This window comes from Hippopotamus amphibius, chromosome 2 (genome assembly GCF_030028045.1).
Source record: "Hippopotamus amphibius kiboko isolate mHipAmp2 chromosome 2, mHipAmp2.hap2, whole genome shotgun sequence".
Lineage (NCBI taxonomy): Eukaryota > Metazoa > Chordata > Mammalia > Artiodactyla > Hippopotamidae > Hippopotamus > Hippopotamus amphibius.
In genome coordinates, this window is record NC_080187.1 from 202858866 (window position 1) to 202883087 (window position 24222).

At 45.7% G+C, this 24222-nt stretch overlaps 1 long non-coding RNA gene across 1 annotated transcript; it reads right to left on the reverse strand.

Moving 5' to 3' along the window:
- Positions 1-7503: 7503 nt before the first annotated feature.
- LOC130845446 (uncharacterized) lies at positions 7504-17450 on the reverse strand. The gene is made up of 3 exons (XR_009051406.1): positions 17242-17450; positions 9591-9687; positions 7504-9352 (listed from the first exon to the last, which is right to left on the reverse strand). It is a non-coding gene; the product is annotated as an uncharacterized LOC130845446 (long non-coding RNA).
- Positions 17451-24222: the final 6772 nt, after the last annotated feature.

A 24222-nucleotide genomic window follows, 5' to 3' on the forward strand; every position in this document is an offset into this window, starting at 1 on the left:
GGCCCGGGCTGAGAATGATTTCTGTTTAGGTTTCTTCAGGCCTTGATTCTAAACAGCCCAAAGAAAGGCTCCGCTGTCCCGAAGGGCACCTTTCAAGAGCAACAAAAATAGGACGCTCGCTGAACAAAAGGGGACTGTTTGGCCACCAACGTCCTAAACAGGGTCTGACCGTAGAACTGGAAGGGCTTTCTGCGAAGTTAAAAAGACCGAGAAGAAAACAGCAGCAAAAAAAAAGAAGCATCAGAGAATCACCCACTCCAAACCTTCCTTCCCCCTCAGAAGTGCCAACGGATAACATTTAAACCTCTTTGAAGAAAACTCCAGCCAGAGCTCAGCTTTCGGGTCTTAGAAGACACCGGCGTCCCCAGGCCTCCCCAATGTCAGATCAAACACACACAAAACAGTTCCCTGATATGTGACCGGTCTCCCCCACGCCATACAAAACAGGCTTCCGTGGTAATCTACTTACCGCACTGTGGGGCAGGGCCTCTAATTTCACAGCACGGAGGTAACACAAATAATTCATGTGACATATTAGTGGAGTGTCTGCGGGGAAGGTGTTCAGTCAGGGCTCACTGGAAACAACAGAAGCTCGGCCACCACCTCAGAAGGCAGAGAGGGCCCTTCCCACGGGCTGAGCCCCCTCCTGACACACTCACTGCAGTTGTTTCAAGTCAACAGGTCTCCCTAGTTACACAACACTTCTTTATTCTTTAGGCCCTCGTGGCCTGCAACCTTATCAACTTCCTTCCAGGGCCTCCAGGGGCTACTGAATACGTGAAAGCCCCTTGCAAACAGTAAGTGCCACAAACATGCAGAACAGAGATCACACGGGAATCATTATCGAGATTATCACCACCACTCCACCAGCAAACACTTGTACATGCCTTTGTCTCTTCCTGATCAATTAAAAAAAAAAAAAGTCTTCCCTTTAGTTTCCCATGGCTAGACCCATCCTTTGCCGATCTCACACCCTTTCTCAAGACCCTCTTTCAACTTTCTCTCCCACGAAGCCTTTCTCCCAGGGCAATGTGGAGACCTCTCCACAGCTCCTATTCATTCCATTTCTCCCAACCTTGAGGTTCTGCCAAGTGTGAGGCAGATTCCCTTTAGAGACAGGATAAATCAATGCTGGACTGTGCAGAAAGTTTAAAAAAAAAAAAAAAAGGGCAACAACTCTACAGTCATCAATTAGACATGTTGGGAAGGAGACCACCATCCAAGTAGATAAAACTCAAATGCAAGCCAGAGCAGCAAAGTGTATTAAAACCTGGCTCTGAATTTAGACATTCTTGGTTTGTTGTGTGTGTGTGTGTGTGTGTGTGTGCACGCACCTTCAGTAACTGTACAATTTCTGGGTCTAAAGCCAGTTTTTTGAGATACTTTTCTCTGTTACTGCACCAATCCCTCCTCTTTACTTTCTCAGCCACACCCACCTGGACCTTAGGCTTATTTTCTCCTGATTTCACTACAAAATCCAGGAACATGTCTTGGTATAAAAATTTCACCTTCCAGTCCCCTGTCAAAAACACTGCTTCATAACATCACCAGCCCAGCTGTCCCTCCTGAGCTCCAGGCCCAAGTTAAAAGTCTGTCTTTCCTAATCCCACAGGTGACATCCTGTCACACATTCCCTGCCAGACCCACATTTCCAGCTAGCCAGCAGACACTTCCCCAGCCCCTCCAACTCAGCCCATCAAAATGGAGCCCCTGCCATCTCCCCTCTTCAAGTCACACTCCAAACCACCCCAGGCAACAATTCCATCTAACTCTGGGACTGACTCCTGTCATAACCTCTGTCGTGCACCTCCAATTCCACCCCCTGGGAAATTCTACCTAAGAGCCCACCTCTTCACCCCATTCCAGTCCCAGTCTGCAGTATGTCCCTCCAGAATCACCACAGACATCCCCAAACTTGGCTCCCCCCAACTTCAACATCCTGATATTTCTCACGTGTTCAAAATGTTGCCCTAGGAAAAGGTCCAAAATGCTTAGCCTGGCCCCTGCCTAGTCTCTCCAGCTTCATCTCCAAGTCCTTGCCCACATACTCCATGCTTAGGCAAGGCTCCACCTCATTCACCCTACTGATGTGCTATGAACTTGCCCTTCATGAACCCTGGCCCATAATGCCCTCTCACTTTGTGCCCTCCAAGCAAATCATTCCCCATTTTTCCAAAAATTAGGCAGATGTACCCACTCCGTGAGCTTTCCCTGACTCCTCATGCAGTGTTTTCTCCCTCTTCTGTGCATTATACATTTTATAAATATTATAGCACTTTCCATATTTTTTTGAAATTACTAGTTAATGCGTTTTTCCAGCCCATCAATTCCCTTAATTAAACCCTGTACCTCCACTGACCAACAGAGCACCTGGCACACAGTAAATGCTCAATTAGTATCATATCAAGGAAGGGAGGCAATATATTGCATCTCCTTTAAACCTCTGAAGCCTTTGAAGAATATGAGATGTTCTTGCCTCACCCCAGTTTGCCCTCAGCCGGCTCATCTTTCATGTATTGATTCTAAACCGTACGTCACTGGCATCCTGAGGGCATTCACTGAGTGCCCAAGTAAGAGACAGAGATGTGGGACAGAAAACTCAAGACAATCGACAACGCTGCCCTCCAGGAACTGAGACCAATGAGAAGATAAACAGAGCTGAAGCAGCAAAATGTGACTTCCATAAAGATTATAGTTAATGAGCGATAAGACCAGAGTGTGTTTGCTACTAAGAAATAATAATGGACAAGACCAATTAATAGCAGGATGTGGTCAAACACCATGGTAATTGTCATTATAACGTTTTAGTAGGCACAATATGATATTGATATTTTTTCATAGAGGTTTGCAATAAAATTCCTCCACTAAATATATTCTTAATCCAGATGCCAGGTATGCATGCTGTGTACTCTCTCCTCAAATGCTCACAGACTTTAAAAATCAACATTGCTGATCTGAGATATAGAAGGCACACAACTGTTTACAAAGAAAATTTATTTTTGGTATTTTGGTCATCATAGCAAGCATTATGTATACGAAAGTTAAGTATATTCTAAACTACATAAAATCTCAACTTTTTGGATGAGGTCTTTCTGGGGTTTCAGATTACCAGGTGGTGGTACTGCCTGACGATGCTGCAGAGGCAAAATCCTGGAGTGAGGGCAGGTGAGAGAGGGAGACGACCAATAAAATCCCTTCCAGATGGCCTCCGCATGAAAACATGGAGAGGAGGCCTTGGAGGCAGCGATCCAGCCTGGAGATTAACCTGGTGAGTCTTCAGGACCTCCCTGGAAATGGTCCGAAATCCAGGCTCATTTACTGCCAAACTACTCTGCTGCTGCGCATCCTCCTGAAGGTTCAGGGATAAAGTCACTGGAACCAACGTAAAGTGTAATTCGTCCTGGGACTTTTTAATTCACATGTCCCACTGGGAGCAGCCACATCTGATGCCGCCTTCTCAGATCCTGTTTCTGCTCCAGGGTTAGCTTATGACTTAAGGCATAAAAATATGCCTCTATCTTTCTGCTGTGGTAGAAGTTGTTTAGCCAGTGTCCCTCCTTGAGAGACAAATGACAAAATAAAATGACCACAGTCCCAGGGCCCTTGATGTTTCTTCCTCAACTTGAGACATGTCAATAAACAGAGGCTCCCAGAGCAAGAATAAAGATGCAGATGTAGAGAACAGACCTGAGGACAGGGGGCGGTGGCGGGGCAGGGGGGCAGGGGAGGGGGTACAAAGGGGAAGCTGTGATGAAGTGAGAGAGTAGCACTGACATACATACACTACCAAATGTAAAATAGATAGCTAGTGGGAAGCTGCTGCATAACACAGGGAGATCAACTGGATGATGGGTGATGACTTAGAGGGCTGGGATAGGGAGGGTGGGAAGGAGTCGCGGGAGGGCGCGGATATGAGGATATATGTATAAATACAGCTGATTCACTTTGTTGTACAGCAAAAACTGGCACAACAGTGTAAAGCAATTATACTCCAATTAAGAGCTTAAAAAATAAACTAAAATTCAAAAAAAAATAAAAATAAAAATAGAGGCTCGCAGACATGACAATAAGGATGAAAAGGTTGAAACAAATACACAAAGCCTTGTTTCCAAACCTCAGTCTTGATACTGTTATTGACTTGGCCTGCCATAACTGATATCCGTCCCCAGGCAGCCCGGCCAACTTGTTAAAAAGGCAACACAGGCAAGCACTTTAATGCTAGTCACATATCTTCTTGATCTGCCTGACTGGTACAATACGTGTGTGCCTGTGTGTGTGTATGTGTATTTACTTGTATATATGTGTATATACATATATACATTTACATTTAAAATGTAAAATTCATAAAAATTCCCTTTTTCACTGAACAACAATTTATTTTCGTTCAATATTATAGGACTGGGGCTTCTCAGCTAGAGTCTGTTTCTTAAAGACTAGCTACGCTAAGTCTGCATACGTGTGTATCACCCACACCATCACAATACAAATTAGACAAAATAGATGCTTAATGGTGTAATTTACTTTACAATGGCACTCTTATTACAGCATTACTCTATGTTCATTACTACTGCATATTAGGATCGGCTTCCAACATGTTTGAGTGAAGAAATAAAACAACCTAATCACAGTGCCAATTAATTCTGTAAAAGTCATGTAGTATATTAAAACGAAAACATTTTCACAGCATCCCAGGAAGACGGGATTCCACGCCTGACTCACTTCCTCTAGCTTCCTGTGCTTCTATGCCTACAATACTCTTACCTAGCCTAGTCCAATTACAAGCCAAAAGTCAATCAAAGACCCTTAGCAAGCTCAACTGATTCTCTAAGAAAGGATATTATAATCCATCAGCACACCATCACCTTGTGCTAACGTCATTTTCCAGGATTTACCCAAAACCATTGTGGTACCAATAACTACTCTTTCTCACGCGGCTCTCTCATCAGCTCACATACTGTAACAGCAAAGTGATTTCAAGCAGGTTGTGAGTTTCTGAGAGTAGTGCTTGCAAAGTGCATGTAAATTATTAGATTACATTACAAGCGAAAGACTCAGCAGCGGGTCACCATAGTGGAGCATTAACGTAGAGCAAGTTGAATGGAACCCTCAGAGACAAGCTTCTCCAATGTGATTTTTTTTGGCAGGGAGGAGAAAGTGACTACGGGGGAAGGAAGGGTTGCTGAGAAATGAGGTGCTGAGAGAGTACCCAGCACAGCGGGAAGGAGGGCGCCCCCCCGCCTAGATGGCTAGAGGGGGTAGCCATCGGTGCTACAGGAAGAGTGAGGGTGGGGGGAAGGGAGCAGGCAGACACAAGGCCCTTCTCTGGTTCAGCTGAAGGTGTAGGGTGTAACCTCAGGGAAGCCCAACAAGTGGCTGATGGGGTGGAACTTAAGTGATTCGTGTGCACTTGGCAGGATCTAGCCTGGGGCAGCTGAGCTGAGGGACGGGGATAGGATCCAGCTCAGGAAAGGGAACTGGTAGTCAAACGAAAAGACTCTGATGCCCTAGGACTCTTGCTTATTTCACAGGACAACCAATCAGAACCAGGGAGGAATGCTGGAAGCAAAGGGAGCTGCAGACCTGAAGAAGACACCGGGGAGAAGTGGCCAGAGGGCCCCCTGCTCCAGGATGTGCTCTGCCATCACCACCATCACTGGAGGGACACTGAATGTGCCAGGCATCCTGCCAGGTACTGCACAGGCATCCTTGCAGGCGAGCTTTTCAAGCACCTTGGGAAGCCAGCATCATAAACATCCCCCGTTTTCACATGACATAAGAAACAGACGGAGTGATAAATGAACTTACCTAAGGTCACACAGCTAGCACACAGCACACCTGGGCCTCACTCCCAGCAGGCCTGTACCAACCACGTATGCTGTTTCCCAACACATCTAGCCTTGGTCTGAGCTGCTCAAGACTGGGGCAGGCCTGAACCTGCCATGCAGGGGAGGCTTGGTGGATCCAAGAGAGACAGAAGTGGGACAAACAAGGGTGGCTGGGTCCCAACTCAAGGCCCAGTTGGAAGCAGAAGCAAGTAGAAGTTGCGCCTGCAGAGCTGGGAAGTGCAGAGCTGAATCTTCTGAGACAGCAAACATCTCTGCAGGGCAATGTGGGAGAGACGATCTGCACGGTTAACGAGCATTTGCTTTTTGCAAGGCACTGTGCAGGGGTGAAAGAATACACCACGGAGCTCGTCTTCTTGGGGGAACTAGTCTCCTGCCCAGGAAATGACAGCAGAAGATAGTGTAAAGGAACCTGGCAAAGGAAGAGGCCACATGGTGACTGAATGAGCAAGGCCCACGTGACTGACCACTGTAAAAGACACGGGGCTTGAGAGCTGCAGGAGGGACAGGGTGGGTCTTACCCGGGGCTAAAACGATTGTAGGATCTCAAGAAGCAAAGAGATTGGACATCAGATGGGCGACTGGGTGGGGAAGAAGTGAAGGGGAAGGGGGAGGGCCCACACAAGGAGCACGGGTAAAACGAGGCCAAGTTCAAGACACGCGGAGGAGAACCCTCAGGAGAGTCTGATCAAAGGGGACCCAGACAATGGGCTACACTGAGACACCACCACAAGAATGTAGGATCCAGGAAGGCAGGGATTTGACTTCTCTTGTCTGCTGCTTCATCCCCAGAGCCTAGTACAGTGCCCCGCACAGAGAAGGTGCTCAGTAAATATCTGTTGACTGAAAGAATGCCACCCTCGTGCCTGTACGCAGTGGTGACAACTCCAAGCAAAGGGGATCATGGAATTTACATGCTAAGCCAGACCGTGCAGATGCATGTCTAATGGAACCGGATATTAACGAGCATGTGCTAAAAGTGGCATAAAGACACTGAATGATTACAAATAATAAGCATTTACCTTATTTTCCCTCCCCCAACACATCCTTGAAATTATAAAGAGTAACACCTGGAGTCCCACATCAGTTATGTGGAAACCCTCTCTCCCTCCCTCCTGCTGCCTCCAGGCCATGGCCTACAGAAAGGCTGCTTCTACCTCATGCCTAGGACGGGGGCTTTCAACTTCGAGAAGCAGCCCATAAATAGATCATGAAACCAATTTGGTGGCTTATGACTTGTATTTTGTCTTTAAATAACAGAGCAAAAATAACAGTGCATTGCAGGTAATGGATACTTTGTGTGAAAAGTTTAGTGTGTGTGTGTGTGTGTGTGCGCGCACGCGTGCGTGCGTGTATGTACTGGCTTACAATATACGTTTTTCTCATAATAAACACTTGAAAGACATTGCGCTAGAGGGACAAGAAATTCCAATATTAGGACACTCATTTTCATATGCAAGCTGAACGACCCTTGTTTTCCTGGCTGAATATGGCTGTCAAAGCTACTGCTCTTTGGGCCAGTAAACCTGGCCCATCCTGAAACATCAAGAAATTCTGTGTAACATACTAAGTTCAGATCAGTTCCTTCAAAGTAGCCTCAGTTTCACAACACACAAACAATCTCTTTTGAAAAAAAAATAAGATTTATTTTTTCCAATTACAAAAATAATAACATGCATAACGCAGGAAACTCGGAAAATACAGAAGGGCACAGAGAAAGAGAAATTCATAGATAATCCCACCACCCAGAGATGACCACTTTATCATTTCTTCATTTAGGGACATGTGGGCCCATGTTAATATATACATATACATACACACACACACACACCATAGTTTTTATAAAAATGATCCCATTCCATGAAAGCCATGACTTTTCACTAAGCAGTAGATCCCAAACACCTTCCACTACAACATGATTTTTCCTGGCTACATAGTATTCCATTGGCAGACTTGCTCAGCAGCATCCCTATAAAAGGCACAGCCCCAAACCCGGTGCCTTGAGGAAAGAGGACAGCTGCTGAGGGACGCCCTCCCCCACTGCACAGCTGGAGCTGGCTGCCTCCAGCTCCAGCGAGCATAAAGGCTCCAAGTTCAGGATGCCCCACTCCATGTCCTATATTTTACTATCTACTAGATCGGAGTGGGAGACGCAGGCACAATTTTCACTATGCTTTTAAACGGCTTTACTGGCAGAGTCACACGCTCACCGGCTAATTTTTAAGGAATAATAAAAATACCCAGTGGGATTAAAATACAATAGTACTGATAATGCTCTGCTGCTGATACACAGCCAAAACAAAGTGTGCTTCCTTTCATACATCTCTACCCCGAAGGCTGGGTTAACCTGCATACATAGCGTAATAGCTCCAGGGGGTCTCCCGGTGGGCAAGAACTTATTGGAACGTCTCAGCATCCATGCAAGTGGAAGGAACACTGGGATGGAGAAGACTTGGGTTCCACTCACAGCCTTGCTACCTACTAGGAATGGGACCTCGGGCACATTCTGACCTCTGAGAGTGCCAGTTTCAACAGGGGGTGGGTATAGTCTAGATGGTTCTTAAGGCAGTCTCTGGCTCTAACAGGCTGTGGTCTAATAAAACACGACCCATGGCAGCCTCATGAGTGAGCCGTATACATCTAACGTACACCCCCAAGCTCAAGACTAGAAAGCGAGCTTTAGAATTTTCTAGAGCCCTTTCAGGGGTGCCATCGGTTCTCTTACTGATTCTTTTGGGGGCCTCAAGAAAGTTTAGCAGCTCACCACTCTTCATGCACTTTCTGTAGAAATGTGTTCATCCAAAGTGGGTCGTGCGTGCCAGAAATGGTAAAATACAACTCCAGCAATTTCACCTTTGTCACCATCAGTCAACTAATACGATCACTAAAAGAAGCATCATCATTGATTATCAAAGTATTTCATCTGCCTTTGCTTTCTTCCTGCTTCATTACCTGGACAATTGAGAGTTACGGGCAGTTCACCCTCCCAGGTGCTCAGTCCTTTCAGATATAATATCCCTGTCACACAAACGTGCCTGGGAGTACATGCTGTATTGTTACCATGGCCTTCTTACCATCCACTGGCTTTATAAGTGCGCAGTGGAAATGAAAAGCAGTGCAGTTTATTGAAGAGACTTGTGAAATATACCCTTGTTTCTTCTGTGATTTGTCTGTTGAAAATCCATTAACTTCCAAGCAGTCACTCTTCCCCATGACTGGCGCCGACCATATGGGACGATAGAGGCCTCTGCTTCTGGAAGGGCAGAATCACATCCGGTTGTCCCTTCTCCGTCTTTGTCCACTTCTCCAGGTTTCTTTAAAACTAATTGGAAGAGTCAATAAACACGCCCGCCAATTCCCTTAACACGCTAGGCAGCAGATCGGCCTGCCCTTCAGACCTGTTCTTGTGCTGTTTCTCCAAGTATTCCCTTACCTGCCTTTGTCAATTGGCATTCTCGACAAGTTCGTCATAACTTCTCAAAGTGTCAACTTTTCCTCTGTTCATTGTCCTTGTTAAAGATAATTTAAAATTAGAAAGGCACATTCCCAGCCATTTCAGAGTCAATGCTAATTTCATTCTCTTTTGCAGGGAAGTCTCCTTCCCTCTAGAGATTCCCTTCCTTCATTCACAGCCCCCACTCCCCAGCCCCCAACAGGCAGCATCCTTAATCTCTGTATGCACGACCCCCTTCCCCTATTTCACCACTCTTATCTTTCCCCCCAAATACTTCACCCAGTGAAACACACTTTAGCATGTGGCTCTCCTTCCTTCACTCCACTTCTGAGAGAAATGTCTGTGTCTGGAGATTGTAAAGTCACCTTCAGGAAAGAGGCATACAGTCGGCTGTCAATTAATCAGGATAAGACAGAAAAAAATTACAATGTGTGCAGCTCTGCTTCTCAGTACATGCATTTATGCTTTGGGGATCAAGAGGATTTCTCCCACACAACCTAAAATTCACAGTGATGCCTTTTGTTTGGCTATAACGAATTCTCTACCTGGCAGCACAGTCGTTAATAGTCTGGATTATTTAAAACAGTGATTACCATACCTCATTATAAATTCAAGTGTTGGTCCCTCCTATTTCCCCCCATTCCGTTTCACCTCTCCTCTTTGCAACCTGACTGTTTATCCTTGGTAGCATTCTTCGCTTATAAAATACGTCAAATGACTCTATACGCTGTAATTTTTAGTCCCACATCGAGAGTCTGACATATAGATTTTAAGCCAGTTTATCCTCCCCCATCACAGGCCCAAACGTCACCATTCTTGTCACGTATACAAATCCATCAAGTTTCAGAGTGTCATTTATACACCATTTTATTGCTTCTTACTTCTTTCACACACGCCTACCACTTACGTACAGCAACTTCACAACATTCATATTTCATAAACTTCATCAGTATTCAGCCAAATCCTCCCCCGAAGTAAGCTAGGTATTTTTAACAGTGTGCTGCCTCTTTCACAGGCGTGAGAATCCTGTACCAAGTGGTAGCCTTCCTGGTACTCAGGAAGTTTCATCTATTATGGTCTGTTCACGGATGTAGGAACTTCCTAATTGTTTCAAAAAATTTTAAGACAGTCCATGATCAAAACTCAAATGCCCACTCACGCTGTCAGAGATCACTAGAGGCTGCGCGATTATGAATCCTCCAACCTTGTTATTCCTCTCGTGTCCAGCCCCTGACGCAGCTCCAGGGAAAGCAGCACGGGTGCAGAAACTACCTGGGACGGCCTGGAGTCCTCCAGCACCTTCCAGGCTGCGGGAAAACCTGTCCTCTCCACCGTGGTGGGCCATGAAGGCCACATTCTGGGGACAAGACAATCACTGGAAAACTGCAGGGCCACGCCGTTGTCAACGTGCCACAGCACATAATGTGATAAGACAGTCTGTAATAATGACGTGTCAGTGGAGGCCATAAACATCTGCTGGAAAAAAAAAATTGTCTTCCACCAACACAAGGGAATTGTTACCTGTAATTCCTTTTCACATTAGCCTGTAAAAGCCAGAGCCGCAACGCAGCCTGCCTAACCCAAGGGTTATGGTACATGTATTCCCCATCACGCCCCACTCTGCTCTTCTGAGGATTTCTTTAGACAATCTCCTTGATGTCTTTACTCCAAAAATAAAATAATGATGATAATAATTACTACTACTAATAATAAGGCTGTCACAAAAGAACAGCAGGACTCCCAGGCTGAATTTCCAACACTAGGACCTCAAAGGTATCATACAATAACCTCAGACTACCATTAAATCAGGTGGGATGGCCCTAAGAAAGTCAGCCTCTGATGGTGTGGTACCTGGGATGCTTTCCACACAGGTCCAGTGAACAAAGGTCTAAGCTTGGAGAGAGAGTTTCCTCTGGAGAAATCTAACTGTTCTTTATTCACATCCTTGAAAGTCTTCCTTCTAACCCTGGAATTTCCTGACTTTCAGGACTGATGAAACCCCTTCATCATATCTAAAGGAGAAGCAAAATGAGCTGACATTTCTATCTACCACTACCCAGGGGAGAAGTTATATAATGCTATGGTAATACAACACATAACTTATCTGTAAGTAGAATACTCTTCCTAAATTCTTGGAGAATGATTTTACATCCTCTATGCTGCTAGAGAAAGAATTAAGGTCTAGACTTGGGTTGAAATTTCTCTCTAAAGTAAAAACCTCAACTAACCAGAATCAACTAACTGATGTGAATTTCTATTCTGCTACTTGCAACTCAGAGAACAAAGGAGGCAACTAACAAAACATACTGATATTGAGGATTTAACCAAAAAAAGAAAACAATTTCCAAGCAGGGATCAGGACAGATTTAGCCCAATCTCTGACACAGTCTCCATTTACAGTTCTATAATGTACAATCAGAATTCAAGCTCGGAACAGTGACCCTGTGGTACCCTAAGATCCTCGAACCTCCAAGGAAGATTCAATTACATCCTCAATATTCTTTCTGGGATAGGAAAGGAGACCAGCACACTTTAAAAACACATTCGATAAGGAAAAGACAAAAAATAGTTCTACTCAATCTCCTGTTAGCCAGAAAAACTAATTCATCACTGATGTCTTGGTACTCTTATAGAAAAATCATGGTTTATTGTATACTAATCAATGCTCAAACACTGTTTACCTGTAGAGTTTTGGGGAAGTGTTAATTCACAATGATTCAACTGTATTTTTCTTAATGTACAGCTTAATAAGATGGGTGAACATTTTAACAGCTCATTTTCAAACCAACACTTTGCATTCTGAATGAGGTACCAAAAAAATTAAAACCTTATAAAAAACATTTTGTTTTAAATGATGGGAGAGAGAACATCTCAGAGAGGCAGAGAGAGAAAGAGAGAAGAGGCTGTTCTTAAATTCTCAGCAAGGAAGACTTCATTTTCAGAAACGGGTTGCACATTCTAGGTTGCTGTTCACTCTGGCACCTAAAGGCCTTTCAAAGCAGATTCATCTTGCTCTGGAAGAACCTCTCACTAATTTGGGGTGAATGGGTCACGAATCTCCTTGAGGAGGGAAGCATGATGGTTCTACCTCAGAGTTCCTGCACACTGGCTCATGGAAGACAAAGAGGGCGAGCTGTAGGATACCTCATTTGAGGAGAGTAGCATTTTCTACAAAAAAAAATTGCAGGTGGGCAATCACATTACAACTTTTTCCCCAGACACCTGAAATGTAGTGAAGTATTTTGATTCCACAGACAAAGAAATACACAGATAAGCTTAGAAGCACCACTCATCAAGGAGACCAGGAAGATGGGAGGCAGGGAGAAAGAACCCTCAGAAAAAGGGCGCATTCTGTAAGGGACCACACCACACCAACGGAGTTCTACGTGACACCCAACTCAGTCTGTCCTTCCAGTGTCACACCACAACTTCCTAAAGGCAAGAATAGGAGAATCAGGAGAAAAACATGCATCTCAACTTAGAAGTGACAAGAGTATGGCCCATGGAGAAGAACCCCTTGGCTTGTCTCACTCACATTTCAAAGGTTAGCGCTGGACAGGGGTCGGTTTGCTTCCAAAGAGATTTAGCTGTCGCCAAAGACCCTGGGAACATTTGCATCCGGAGGCAACAGCTATTGCAATTAACATTCCCACACCTCCCTACATCCCACTTAGGAGTCTGGTGTGGAACCTGCAGTACGTGCTTGTACCCCGCCACCTCTGCTGCCTTGAAAACACAAGCTTAAGGTCTCCTGGTGAGGGGACTGGTGCACGCAGGCTCCAAAATTCAGTTTCGGAAACAGAGACATTTGCTAAAGCCAAGGGTTCCTCTTAAAACCAGTAGGTTTTGGAAAATTCCAGCAGGTGACTAACATAAAAAAAAAGAGTCTGCTGTAAATGTTTTCAGCCACTCAGGATTTGACTTCTGGATTAATAATTCAATTCCTTTTTTAAGAAAGAAGGAGGAAGCAACAGAAAAGGTTATCATAATCATCATCAAATGCATTTTCTAAAATTATTCTATTACATTTTTAAAGGGTATAATTATAAATGTTTTTATGAGCAATTTACTGGAAAATCGAAGTCCCTTAGTTTAAAAAATAATTATTCCATCCTCTGGTAAAGAATTTTATCCCAGCCAGTAGCTCTTTCAAACTATGGGGCATCGTTTGTTCACTGGGGAGAGCCAGGGCCACATAAGAAAAGCTGATCTGAGAATCAGTCTCTAGAAGGCACTCGAAATTGCCAGGCAAGAACGCAGACCGGAAAGTGAATCCACCAAGACTGAAGCAGGGAGTGGTGGCGAAACACTCTGAAAGGCAAAGGCTTCTGTTGGTCTAGATGTCCTCAGAGCTACAAATAAACTACAGGCCTTGTTAACTGCTTTTAAGTCAGTCTAGGCTGAGCTTCCAGGGGGTTCGATCTCAACCTAACTGAGCTTTTCAGCGTTAATCCCATCTTTTGGATTCGATTTTTCCCTTAGGTTGGCCTGCCCTAAAAGCCTTCCACCTTCAGCATTGGTGTTCCAGACCAGCTGCATGGCACACAGCCCCGTGAGGGTAACTTTAGGGAGGTGGAACATGAAAGCTTCTGGCATGCATATAATAACGAAATAGGGTTTTTAACAACAGTTGTATCACAATACTTATGGCTCCCTAAAGACCCTGAAAGCCTTGCTAAATTAAAGGTTCGCTGTGGTTTTCCTGCTTCATTCTTACTTCCCATGTTGACTCTTGCCTTTCTTTCTTCCCTTTCATTGGGCTGAAAAGATGGGACTGAACGACACCAGCCATCATTAATAGCACCCAGAAAACGGAATGGTTCCCCTGAAACTGCTAACATTCCCTGCCCAGTTTTAAGAAGAAGGGGAGGACCGTCTTTCAGATTATAAAGTCAGACGTCTGATTTGGGAAACGGGCACTAATGGTGCACGGCCCATTCACCCGTGGATTCCCAGGAGTTCAGAATCCAGCAACAGCTTCAAGGCTACCTAGGTAACGTCTCGTGAGGTCACCTCAATGTCATGAGAAACCCGACCACAATCTCTGTGGACTGCAAACACTGGCTGCCTGGAAGCTAATCCAGCTACCTCTCTGGAAAGCATCTCCCGAATCAAAGCATCCCACTTCACCCAATGCCAAGGACTCCACTCAACCCTCCTTGAGGTTGAAAATGCTAATTTTAAGGTGACGGTGTTTGCGTTTCCCTTTGAGCTGTGTACCTTTCTGTTTTAGGTATTAAAAAGGCGTCATCACCTAGTGTACAGGTTAATTTCTTTCCAATATTGTAATGTATGCAACATTAATACTGGATGCCAGCTCCAATTTTCTTGCTGCTTACACTCTGGGAGCCGACTTGCATATTCTGCCAACTCCATTACATCATCTGAAAACCCAAACATTTCCCATTTTCAAATCACTCTCATCGAGCAGGCATACTTACACATTCTCTCTTTTTCTCCCTCGCTCTCAGACACAAAGATTGGTACCCCTGAGGAGCAGACAGTACCTCTGAGGTTAAAGTCTGCAAATGCACATAATTTCTGGAAGCTATTACGACTGCTGTGTTAGCGAAAGGATGCCTCCATCTCTGACCTTCCTTTTTCCATTCAGACTGTTATATAACCTAGTGCCTGCGTGCAGGATGTGAGTTGAGTGTTTGGGCCTTACCTCCTCTCCCTCCCCCCATTAAATCTCTGGAAGGATGGACAAGAGGTTGGTTCAAAGAATTGTGAGTGGGGGGTGGCCCTCTAGGGGGCAAGGGGATGTGGGTCAGCAGGTCAGCTGTGCAAGACGCATCCTACCCCTACTTTGTCCCTCTCCCCTTGCTGCTGAGCCTAGGGGGCTGGTGGTACTGAAAGCCCCATCGTTATATAATTTGCAAGAACAGCAAGTTACGGATTTGCTAGTCGGTTCTGCAGCCTGCCACCCGGATCTCTTGCAAGAACACCTTCTGGCATAATGACACCTGAAGATGCGAATAACACAAGGGAGGGGGATAGTTAAGACAGAGGAGGGTGGCAGCACACCCCAGAAATTAGTGTGGCTTCCTACATAATACGTCCCCCCCTTCAAAAAAAAAAAAAAAGCCTCAGAAACACATGAAGGGGATTTTCTCCAGTGTTTCTGATTAACCCTGTTACATAACCCGCTCGCATTCCAAATCCACCGTCTCAGGTCTAAATATACTCTTTGCAGCCAAAAGCTCTCCACACACAAACTCACGGAGCTAGCGGTAGGACCCGGCCCCCAGCCCCAATCCCCCTCCCAGTACTCCCGACCCTTGCTGCCCCCACCCTCCCATTCAAACCGCGGTTCAATGTGTTCACTCTTCCGAAATCTCCTTTAATTAAATGTTTTTCGCGTGTGTCATCCTGATGGCTTTTACTGTACTCCAATTCCGTGAATGGGAAAGCGCCTGGACAGGGGGTGTGGCTAAGGTGGGGGGGGGGGGGGATACTGTAAAACAGCCGGCACATGATCAGCCATATTCCTACCTCCAACTCTAACAGCGAGAGCAAGGGAGCGGCTCCCGGGGGCCCCACTCGCCTCTCCCAGGGCTCCCCGATCGCCGCCAGAAGCCTAGTAGCAGGAGGAGGGGCCCACTAGGCCAGTGCCCAAGTCAGGGCTGGAGATCCTCTCTGCCCCCCAGCCCTGGGCGGCTCGCGGTAGCCTGCTTCCTCCGAAGTGACAGGCGTGATTTATACATTATTTACAACAGTAATTAAAGCCGTAGCTTCCTCCCGGTCTTTGCAAACTCCAGGCGCATTCAAATAAATAATCCCCACCCCCAAGAAAAAAAAAACCCATCAAGTGCCGATACCTTTAAGAAAGAGGGAAGAGGCTGAGCTTTCCCCAACACTCCACTTTAACTAGAAAAAAAGCAAGGAGGAGGCAATGGAGCCCCCCAAAGAAGCACATACACACATTCTACAAAATGAAGTGTGTAAAAATCGCCCGGGGAGGGGGCAACATCGACCGCACTGTCCAACCAGCATTCAACTCGCACTGACCATTCCCAGGATCTTGCAGAAACGCTCGGGGAGGGAAGGATTTCCCAGGGCAGAAATAAGTTTGGGTGCCTGGCGATCTTTCTTTTTCTGCTTGTTTGCTTTTGCAGACGCTCACTCCGAATGCGCGTGGAGCGCCCCACAGGACCGCCGCCCCGGGCGCGCTGACGCGCACACGCCCCCCCGCCAGCCTGGGCGCCAGGCTGCGAACCCCGGGTCTGCAAACTTGCGCATCTCCCCTCGCCGCGCCTGCCAGACAACTTGGCGAGCACCTCCCGCGCCCGCACCCCGCTTCCTCCAGCCCTACCTCCAAATCTCAAAGCCACCGCCGTGCTCCAGAGAAGGCGCCCCCCCCAAGTCCAGGAGCGCCCCCCCTCCACCCCTGGGGCTGCCCTGGTCACCCACTTCTGATGCCCCCCTCAGCTCTGCGCGGGGCCGAAAACCCACCCCGCCTCGGGCGGCCGGGCCGAAAACTGTCAAGAGGAGAAAAGGTAAAGGGGGAGGAGGGTGGCCATAAACAGATTTTTATTTTTTTTTTCCCCTTCTTAAAAGGACACTGCCGCTTTAAAAGTTTCTTTCCCGGGCCCCCACTCTCCGGTTCTCCGTGTTTTGGGGGAGCGTATTTAATTTCGGCAACGCGGCTTTCCTCCTCTCTGCACAAAAATCAAAGCCAGGGGGTGAGCCCGCCGGCTGTCAACCCTCCTGCCGCCTCCCCCGCCCCCCTCTCCTCCCGCAACCCGAGAACGGGCTGCAAAAGTTTGCAACATTTCTGGGGGGCGGAGGGGGGAGGGGAAGGGGGTGCTCCGAGCTCCGGGCGCCGCCGCCAGCTCGCGCGCGGCCCCCGACCCCGCGCCCCGGGCGCCCGCTCCCGGCCGGCCCCCGCTCGGTGCCGGGTCTCCCGCCGCCCCCTCCTCAGCCCCTCTCGCAGCCTCCTACCTCTGCTGGTGCTGGAATAGCTCTGTCTGCGCACCGGGGCGGGCGGCTCGCTCTTGCGGGCGGATTCCTGGTTCAGCGGGGTCTCCCTGGAGCCGGCGGCCGCGTCCGCGCCGCTGCTGCCCGGCTCGCTGGCGGCGGGGTCGGGGGCTGCCGGAGCTGACTCCATGTTTTTTCCCAATGTAGAGATCGCTGGAGATGGCGAGCTCCGAGACTCCCTCTATCTTCTGTTTTCAGAGCAACTCTATGGTACCAAAAAAAAAAAAAAAGGGAGAAGGAGACCGGGAAGAGCAAGAGGGAGAGAGCAGGCGGCGGCGGGCGGGCGAGCAAGAGCGCAAGGGAGCGCGCGGAGAGTGTCTGGGTGGACGTGTGTGTGTGCGCCCGAGAGGGGTTGGGAGGCGGGTCTGGCCACAGGCAGCGCTAGCGAGAGCTTCTCCGGCCGGCCCCCACACCCACATTCCCCACCCTCCAGACCCCAGACCGAGAGCCACGGACTGGCTGCCAATTTTGGGAGGTGGGGAAAAGAGTGGAGGAGGAGGGGAGAGCATCCCGTGCCCCAATCCTCCCCTTTCCCCAGACCAGGGACAGAAATTGAGATTGGCTAGAACGATTCTGTACCTACTTCTGAGACTCTCCCGGGAGCAGAACTCGTCCCCATCCGCAGACGGCTAGGAAGAGACAAATCCGGTTATCCACGTTGGGGAATCGCAGGTAGCTCCCTGCCAGCCCAGCCCAGGACTGAGGAGAGACTAAAAAGGAATTAGACCTGGGCTGACACCCCAAGGAAGGCAGAGGATGGGAGGATGAAAGACGTGGCACTGCTTCCTTTGGGATGGGACGTCCAGTGGGTTTCCAGTATTGGTTTGATATGTCTGTGTCTAAAACAGATTTTCTGAGTCTAGAATTGCCATGGATAGCCAACTTCTGGTATGGTTGAAAGAGGTGGCTTTCAGCTCCTTTGCTGTTTCCTCCGAGAAGGATCCAGAAACCATTTGGCAGGGCAATTTCTACTGAAGAAAACTTTGGCCTGTTTGGTCGATGACTATCTAAGCTGGATGAAATGTGCCACACTGCATCTAGTTCATGCACGGCTGCTAATTGTCAATTCCCACTGGTACTATTGCTATTAAATGTACAGTCTCATCCATAAAAGATATACTGGAGAGGCGTTAATAATATCTGGATGATAAGACTCAGATAATTAACAGCTTTGAATAAGTCACATCATTGCAGGCATCATTCTGCACTCCCCCTTCCGCTGAAACACACCCATCACATAATAGGTGCTTCGTGAAACCCAAGGGTAGTGAAGAATTGCATCCATGTTACTTTGATCCCAAACTCCAATATGAAGGAACAGTACAGATTGGATGAGTGGAAAATATTCAGGTGGTAGTAGCCTGATTTCCCTGCCTCAATACTCAATCCACCATTTCCTCTTGCCTGCGGAGACACTGATGAAATCAGTACATTTTTAACACACACCCCCACCTTCCTTTCAGAAGACTTGCAAATTTTGACAACAAAAAATGTTGTTATATACCAGAAGGTGGCATAAATATGTGTATTTAGGGGGTGGGCTGGGGGAGGGAATTGGGGAACATTTTGCTTTTGCTAACTTCCTGGTTTGGGAAAATGCTTTTCAAAAATAAGAGGAAAAAACCTAGTTAGATAATAGCTTAAGAGGAACCTCCATATGCCAAACTTCACACATGGTTTGTGTTACTGTTACTGATCTTGGTCTGATTTCAAATACACAATGCTCTTTGCAGTGGTCTGTGTGTTAATCAGCAAAACCTGTGGTCCACTCTTCGGAGTGATGTAAATGAAATGTGAACAGTTCTGATACCTTAATCCAGTCTCTGCAAGGATCCCTGGCTTTTGCCTGTCTGTTGGCGCCTACAAACAATGCCATGATTGTCTCCTCCCCCCCCCAAATCAGATGTGTGGGTTTCCCCATACATCAAAGCACAGATTTCCAGAGCAGCCTTCACACCATTTACAATGGGTTAGCCTGTTAATAATGTCCTTAATGCAATTGACCTAGCTTGTCACACTTGACTTTTCTAAGTAAACACATATATCAAAGTGCACGGTTTAATAAACAAGTTTCTCTGGGACAGTAAGTATGTCAAAAATACATCCACTGTCCATATTTATTTTAGAATATTTGGGAGAAAAAAACTTTTCATATTAAATTTCACCCATGATTCTATTTGGGATGCAGCAGCTTAAAAAATATCTCTGGCTCATTTTAGGTACCAGTAGCAACTTATTAATATTTTGGGTGAAATCTATTCCCCTGTGCCTTCATTGGCTCCTTTGCTGTTCTCCTTTGACTAAACTGGTATTTGTTTACCCAGGAAAGACCATCCTGAAAATGGTCCCAGTGACCTTAGTTAAGATAGACTCGATATTCCTCACAACAGTCCTCAGCAGTAAATTCCAGCTCCAAAAAGCCATTTCTGCTGCCTTCCTACAACAATTACTGCTTCTGCAATTTAAAACAATTGGGAATGCAAGTGCTTTCCCCAAGGGAAAAATAAAAGTGAGTTCCCTTCCTTGACTGTCAATCATTGTTACTAAAGGGTAAATTACCTGGATTGGGGAAGCATTTGAAACCTGAAAAGCACAGTGATTAGGTTTATATTTCTTTCCTTCCCTCATGTCCCTTCCCTGATTACTAATTAAGGCTTTCCAATTTTCCAAATATTTGGAAAGATGGGAGCCTTGCTTAGACTCTGTTCATTGTGAAAGGGCAATACTGTTTGCTTAAAAATGGTTATTTTACTTTGCACTACTGAGTTCTGAGACAGACAATGGAATAGAAAAACCTATGCTTTGCAGAAGAGAGAGGCCTAAAAACCATTTTTTGTAGACACCTCTCACCCTCCCCAAACTCCTTTTCAATCGAAGCATCCCCTCTTGATGGTGACTCCAGTTTTTTTCTTATTCCAAGGTCATTACTGGGAAGCTCAGAGTTGGCTTTGACTCCCCTCTCTCACTCCTGCCCCTTGCTCTCCACAGCCCCCCAGACTTGCCAGGTGCTTTCAATTCTACCTCTGTGAAATCTGCCCCTCCTTTCTGAGGCTAACACTCCAGTTCCAGATATTATTGTCTGCCTAAACCATAACCTTCCAAATAACTGGTTTTCGGTCTTATAACCATTCTAATCCACCCCAGAAAGCATTGCCAAGTTCATTATCCTGAACTACAGCTCTCATTTCCCACCATGTCACTCCCCTACTTACAAGACTTTAATGGCTCCCTATTGCCTATCCAATTAACTACTAACTAGTCAACACGGTATTCAAGGCTCTACCTCACTTATCCCTGCACCAGGGATGGCAAATCGATCTCATCTCATGAAGGAGCTCTTGAGGTTGCTTGGAAAGGTGTGGTCTGTGATTGACAGATGCTGTCTCCCAGGGGTGGAGGACTGGGAGCGGGACACTGGTGCCAGGAGTTAGCCACACTGCCTGACATCCTTACATAATTCTCGCAAGCCATGTGTAATCCTCAGACCAGACCACGTGCTGCTTCTTACTCCTCTTCCTGCTTGTAGTGCAGGATACAGGGACAGTTGCCTCTGCCTCTTCTCCTGAAATGCCCTCTCTGCCTTCTCTGTTCATTGAATCCTTACTTTTCTCTAACGGTCCATTCTAAAAGGCAACTCCTCTGTACAACCATCCCTGATTTACCCCAAGCCAAATATTTGAACTGTTTTAGTACTTTGCACCGCTCTTAAGGCAGCTGGTCTACCTTTTGCTGTGGTTGGTTGAACATTTGCCTTACCCTTCCTGGTGGAAGATCCGCTCCTGGAAAACAGGGGCTTTGCCCTTGCACACAGTAGGCACTCATTAGAGTTAGTGTGTCTGAGGAATGGAATTGATGATCTAATCATAGGTAGCATGTCCACACAGTGATTCCATTATACAACAAGAATGAAAACCTAAGCATTTCAACTTTCAATCACTTGAAATAAAGCCTTTCCTTCCTGGATAAAAGATTAGTTGACACGTATGGGCTGTTAAAATTTATATATGCAAGAAAATGTTGACAGTTATTTTCTTTGTATTTCTTGGAGAGGGAGAGAAGGAAAATTATGGAAATATATAGCAGAATTTCCTTGGGAGAGGAGAGCTTTCTACAACATGCCTAAGAACAAAGAAGACAGAAAATTAAAACCAAGTGCAGGCAACAAGTTTCCTTTCTTTCAAAAAAGCATCAAGAAACTGAAGCTAGACAATATGCTGAAAATAGAAGAAACTCAAATGAAAATGCAGCATCGCTCTTGGGCATGGGAGCAGCTCTCCATCCTGCGGCAAGGTTTGCAGGTTTATGGTCAGAGCTGCCCCAGTCAGAAAAGTCCAGGTTAAGAAGAGCCCTTTGTTCAAATCAGAAAAGGAACAGTGTAAACCTGAAGTCCTCATGGGCGGGAACAGGAGAGCCAGGCTTGCCAGATGCTTCAAAATATAAAGGAAGATGAAGGCATGCAATATCCACTCTGGACAATGCACTCCACCCCTCTTCCTATATTTTAGAAGAGGAAACTAAAATGCAGGGAAGTGACTTGCTCAAGACACCCAGTTAATCCATGGCAGGATGTGGAATCTTCCGATTACCTGAATTCAAGATCCAACTCTGCCACATACTGGCTGTGTGGTCGAGGATGAGTCACTCACCATTGCTATGCCTAAGTTTCCTCATCAATAGGTGAGGGTTTTTAGGAGGGTTAGATAAGATGAGCCTTCTGAAATGCTTGCCACTCAAAATTCTGCTATTATTCTTATGCATCTTTAATAAAATAATGTATAATACTGTAACCAATGCAGTAGCCACTAGCTGCCGTGTGGCTATCAGCTACTTGAACTGTGGCTAATCCAAACTGAAATATGTGATAAATGTTAAAAAGCCACATCAGATTTCGAAGACAGTACAAAAATGTAGAGTATCTCATTAATAATTTTATATTGATTGTATGTTGAAATGACAAGAGTTTGACTATATTGGGTTAAATAAAATGTATTATTTAATTTCATTTATTTTCACTTTTTAAAATCTGGCTACTGAAAATATAAAATTACTGTGTGTTTCACATTATACATCTATTGGGCAGGGCTGGTATGGAATGTATCTGGTACATAGTAGGTATTCTAATGATTTAACTAGAGTACTTGCTAGGGTTCAGCTGGGGGGCACCACTGGGTCAAGAATTAACATCCATCTTGTCATTTTATAAAATCTTAATTGTGCTCCTGCTTTTTGCAGGGCATTAATCTGGGTGCTAAGAAGCAAAACTATTGTGTTTTACAGAGAAAGTAAGATGTGCTCACCAAAATTAAGTGGCATTCGGTGATGAGGCTTCAGCTGCTCTAGAGACCACCACAAAAGGAGCTAATAATCTCCCTCAGGAAATGGAACAGGAAGGACTCTGCCCTGGACAGCTAACGTTGCCTTTGTTCGCTTCTGGAACTGAGGCTGTGGACTTAAATAAGAAAAAAGGCATTTGACAACATGCAATTGCCAGGGAACCTAAGAACAGCTGTCCTGCAGTCCAGGATTTCCAACCTAAGCTTCGCCTGGGTGAGGTGAGATGATGTATTGGATCAGTGTTTGTCAAAGAACCATCATGAGCCTACTGGTATTGAGCTCACTAATATCTCTGGCTGACTCAGGAATACACAAGGGGAAAGAAGGCTAGATTGTAAGCTCCTTGAAGGCAGGGGCAGTGTCTCACTTGTTTACCTGTGCATCCTCAGTACCAAGGTCTGTATCCAACACACACAAAATACAATATTTATTGACTGAGTAAATGGATGAGATATGATTTTTTAAAAAAGGAAACTGTGAATACATCCAGAAATAAATGAGTACAATTTATTGCATACCTATTAGATTCTAGATACTCTCTCATGTCTGATTGTTATTTTATAGATTAGTCTCCTCTACTTTGCCATGAAGCAATTTACTTAATTTCTCTAAAGATCCATCTTTCCATCTATAAAATGGGTTTCATCACCTTTTTTTTCAGCCACTTACATCACAGCAGAGTTGGTGAGGGTCAGATAACATAGACGAAAGTGACTTGGAAATTCTGAGGAGTCACTCCAATAGAACCGTATTTGTGTTATCTGATATGATTGCCACTAGCCACGTGTGGCTGTTGAGCACTTGAGATATGGCTAGAGTGATTGAATTTTTTCCTTTTAAATAGACTTTATTTTTTTTAGAGCAGTTTTAGGTTCAGCAAAATTAAGCGAGGAGGACACAGATTTCCCATATACCTCCTGCCCCCACACACTCACTGCCTTCTACACAATAATATCCCCCACCAGAGTGGTACATTTGTTACAGTCAGTGAACCTACATTGACACATCACTGTCACCCGAAGTCCATAGTTTGCATTAGGGTTCACTCTTGGTGTTGTACATTCTATGGGTTTTGACAAACATATAATAATATGTATCCACCATTATAGGATCATACAGAGTAGTTTCACTGCCCTAAAAATCCTCTCTGCTTCACCTATTCATCACGCTCTCCTCCCAACCCCTAGCAACCACTGATCTTTTTACTGTCTCCATAGTTTCACCTTTTCCAGAATGTCACACAGTATGTAGCCTTTTCAGATGAGCTTCTTTCACTTAGTAATATGCATTTAAGTTTCCTCCATGTCATTTCATGGCTTAATAGCTGATTTCTTTTTAGCATCGAATAATATTCCCTGTCTGGATATACCACAGTTTATTTATCCATTCACCAACTGAAGGACATCCTGGTTGCTTCCAAGGTATGGCAATTATGAATAAAGCTGCTGTAAACATTCATGTGTAGGTTTCTGCTTGGACATAAGTTTTCAGCTCCTTTGGGTGAATACCAAGGAGCTCAATTGCTGGGTCATATGGTAAGAGTATGTTCAATTTTGTAAGAGACTACCAGACTGTCTCCCAAAGTGCTGTACCATTTTGCACCCCCACCAG